Source organism: Mustela nigripes, unplaced genomic scaffold (assembly GCF_022355385.1).
Source record: "Mustela nigripes isolate SB6536 unplaced genomic scaffold, MUSNIG.SB6536 HiC_scaffold_76, whole genome shotgun sequence".
NCBI lineage: Eukaryota > Metazoa > Chordata > Mammalia > Carnivora > Mustelidae > Mustela > Mustela nigripes.
This window is the reverse complement of record NW_026739491.1, coordinates 1,556,244-1,560,373: the sequence shown is the minus strand read 5'-3', so window position 1 is coordinate 1,560,373 and position 4,130 is coordinate 1,556,244. Positions and strand designations below refer to the sequence as shown.

The window sequence follows — 4,130 nt, the reverse complement described above, 5'->3', positions numbered from 1 at the left end:
TGGGTGGTTCTAGATAGAGAAGTGATAAAGCCTAACCTAACCAATGTTTTAAGCAAACATTTTGGCTATCATGTGGTAAACGGACTAGATGGGGTAGGGGGGAGGTGGGTAGAAATGGGTCATGAGATTAGAAACAGGGAGACCAGAGTCAGAGGGTGTTGCATTTAACTAGGTAAAGGGTGATGGTGTTTGGGTTAGGGTGGTAGAGATGAGAACGGTGGGTGCATTTGGGGCATGTTTTGAAAGAAAAGCTGACAGGAATTGTTGATGGGCAAGCTGTAGGGAATGAAGAAAAGAGGGAGTCAAGACTGCTTCTGGGTTTGAGCCCTGAACACACAGATACGTGGTGGTGCCACTGGTCAAGAAAAAAACCCTGGGAGAGGAAGGGGTTGGGGGTGGGAAATAGCTGTATTTTAGACATATTAAGTCTGAAATAGCTATATTGAGCTGATTGGAGCCCTCAGTTCATACTTTCTATGTATCACCAGACAAAAGATTATGAGATCCCCACACATTGCCTTCCTTTTCAATTCCTTGTTAATCAGTAATAAAGAGAAAGATAACTGAATAAAATATTAGGTCTTTTGTAAAACACTCTTATGTTCAGAAGTTTGGTAGTAGAGCTACATCCTTGCTGGGTGGGTATACATAGCCAATCAATCACTGTGTCACACCAAGCAACTATTCAGGGGGCAAACTAATTAAAATTTTAATCCCATGATTTTCACCTTAATCTTTTTTTCCCATTAGCTCTGATCAATGCCCACAAATACAATTTAGCAGAACAGTCATTTAGATAAATGACTCAGGGGGGTACCTAATTAGGCTGTTTGTTATGAACCAACTGATAACCAAAATAATATGCTAATTACCAAAAACCACACACTAATTTTAAAAGCATTTTATTAGCATAAAAGCTATGACATGTCTTTTCTATGTCACACACAACAATTGTGCAAACCTGTTTCTTTCAACTTTCAGAAGTCGAGTTGCGGTGTGCTGTAGGTAAACAGTGCACTCGAGAATTTTCTGCTCACCTTTATCTCACACTTGAACAACAAGCAGTAGTGAAAGCTGCACCAGTAAGAAGATTCCACCAACTTCTCAGCTACCTAGGGGCTTCCGCAGCATCTGCCAGAAACAAAAACAAAAACTGATCAGGCCAGAAACATGAACAACTAGGCAAAACTGGATGTGGCAATGCGAGGACCGGGTTGAAGAAGGGTGAACTTTACAGCCTGTTCCAATGCCAAGGTGGTTGCTGAAGAAGATTTTGACTGTGCTCACTTGGTCTGCAAGTCAGAGGATACTCACTGGGTGACCGTCTCTCTTCTGATCTATGGCAAAAATTCTACTGCTTTCGATCTCACAGCACATCCTAGGATGCCCAAATCCTTAAGTTTCTTCAAGTAAAAAAGATCTTCGTTTAAAAAAATAAAAGTTGGGGCATGTGGGTGGCTCAGTCTGTTAAGCATCTGGCTCAGTTTCCGCTCAGGTAATGATCTTGAGGGTCCTGAAATGGAACACCATGTTAGGCTCTGCACTGGGTGTGGAGCCCCTGGTTGAGATTCTCTCTCTCTCTCTCAAAAATAAAAAGTAGGGATGCCTGGGTGGCTCAGTTGGTTAAGCCGCTGCCTTCGGCTCAGGTCACAATCCCAGGGTCCTGGTATTGAGTCCCCCATTGGGATCCTTGCTCAGTGGGGAGCTGCTTCTCTCTCTCTGCCTCTGTCTGCCACTCTGCCTGCAGTGCTCGCTCGCTCGCTCTCTCCCTCTCCTTCTCTCTCTGACAAATGAATGGATAAAATCTTTAAAATATTATTTTTAAAAAATTAAATAAAAGATAAATAAAAGTCAATGGCTCTGATCTCCGTAACCTTTTCAGACCTTCAACAGTGCTTCCTGCACTTGGGTTTTCACCGCCCTTTCAATAAAGGGTGAGAAGTGTGAAAAATGGTGCCTGCCAATAACGGAAAACCAACATATTTCCTTCTCACGCTGCACATGGCCTCAGACACAGGAGGAAAGGTTACCAGACAGCAGGTGTAGGTAGTGACTGGGCCCATTTAATACAGAAATCTTAAAGGAGAAGAAAATGCTTTTCTGGCTGCTAAGGCCCTCCGCACACACACATTTTATGGCGATGAAGTCCTAGCTGTTAAGCATCTTCTCTGCCCCCGTAACTGCATCTGCCACTTCCAATAATAACCGGTTTGGGGGTAGGTTTGCAACACAAACTTTCTTGACCTACCTCCCAGCCACCTTCCCCCACTCCGTCCTTCGCTCCACCGCCGCGGCCCGCCCCCACACCCTAGAAGATCCTCCGTGCGCTCCCCCTCTCACCATCAAGCCGCTGGCGGCAGAGCCTCGAAACTGCTCCGTAAGACTGTGCTGCGGCAGAAGCAAGAATTCGTAAGGGATGAGGAACAGACTCTGCACCTTCTTGGCTTCTAAAACTCCAGGGCAACCGGAGAGGAAGTGACGTACATCCGCACAGGAAACGGAAGTTGGACGTAGGTCTAAATCGCCGCCATGTTGTGTGTGGCGGGTGGGGGTTGTGGCCTGCGGGCTCTGAGCTCCAGCTGCGCAGCAGAGGGAGTGAACCCTGTCTTTCAGTGTCCTTCTGTCGTTCTAACGATTATTTACCGACCTAACTGGTGCCAGGCACTGAGGATGCTCCAGAAATCAGTGAACAGGACCGACCTCACGCTTTTCTCCTGAGTGTTCAAACCTAGCGATGGACACAAGCAGGAGGCTCCTGGAGCACGAAGCACTTTGTACGTGGGCGCAGCTGGTCTTGGGCATCTCCCGAGGCTTGTTCGATTTTGGTTACTTGGGTTAGGGCCTTGGCATGGTGCATAGAGGAGGGAGGGTTGGGGAGACAGTTGGGAGGCAGGTGGTGGTGAATTGGGTGTGTGAAATATGCAGAGTTGGATGACCCCCCCCCCCCAGGCGTCGGGCCTGACAGGATGAGTGGTGGGGAACTACATAATGGAAGGGAACACAGGAGAAGCAGATTTGGCGAAACTGTGTGGGTGTAGTTACGTTGAGCCTGCGGGACCGTCCAGTGGAGAAGCTTAGCAGGCCGTGGGATGTGCCTGTTTGGATCTCAAATGAAAGTCTGTTTCTTAGATTCGTGGATGGGGATGAGAATGGAGCAGGAGCATGGAGGATATTGCATGGTGGAGAGAATACCATTTGGGAAGGAGGGCAGGATGGACCCCAAGAGCTCCTCTACTTGGAGAGGTGGAAGAGGAGCAGGTAGTCTTAGGAGGAAAAGCCAGGAGACTATGACATTGCAGAAGACGGGGAAGAGCACTGCGGGTTGTAAACTGGATCAGTTTTCTTGATAAATTAGGGAGGCGAAGACTGAAAAATGCCAGGTCCAAACAGGCATGGCCATCAGCTAGAGCAGGTTCATTGAATGGGAGGAGGAGCCCAGCTTTGAGTGAGTTGAAGAGCAAGGGAGGGTGTTGGTGAGAAAATGGAGACAAATGAGGGTAGACAAATCTTCTAAGAAACTGCCTGGAGGAAATGAGAAGGATACTGGAAGGGAGATTTTTATTTATTTATTTATTTATTTTTTATGTCTGGAGAAATATAAGTCTTATTTGGGCATTGATGAGAAGGAGCTGGGAATTTTTAACATTAATCAGCTCAAGAATGCCCAAGAATAGTTTATGAAGAGGAAGAAGACAGGATGGGAGGAGAGGGGTATGCAGAGCACAGGTGGAAGGACTGACCTCAGGTAGTAACCCTGAGAAAGGGAGATAGGGGGGGGGGGGGCAGGCACAAGTAGAGTCATAGGATCTCTGGTGTTGAGCAGGTTGTACATCTCCCAAATCCAGGGGGCACTATTGATTGCAGTGTCATCCTAATTTTGAATAGTAACCATGACTGTTTTGCAGTAGATGAGAGTAAAGAGCTTTGAGGAAAGGGCGCTTCTTTCCAATTCACACCAAGTAGCTGCAGCTGCCATTGGTAGTGGAAGTTTGGTGCTGGAAGTTGAGGAACCTACATTCATTTTATGTATTCTGCCTGGGAAAAGGAGGTGAAATCATTGAAGGAAGAGAATTGAGTCTCTGAAAGGTTTGTGGACAGTGGAGATGTGCATGTGGACAAGGCAGGGAAGA

The 4,130-nt window shown here is 46.8% G+C and overlaps 1 long non-coding RNA gene across 1 annotated transcript; it reads right to left on the bottom strand.

Moving 5' to 3' along the window:
* Positions 1–886: 886 nt before the first annotated feature.
* On the bottom strand, positions 887–2,471 carry LOC132008242 (uncharacterized). Its single transcript, XR_009401575.1, has 3 exons — positions 2,341–2,471; positions 1,315–1,513; positions 887–1,131 (listed from the first exon to the last, which is right to left on the bottom strand). It is a non-coding gene; the product is annotated as an uncharacterized LOC132008242 (long non-coding RNA).
* Positions 2,472–4,130: the final 1,659 nt, after the last annotated feature.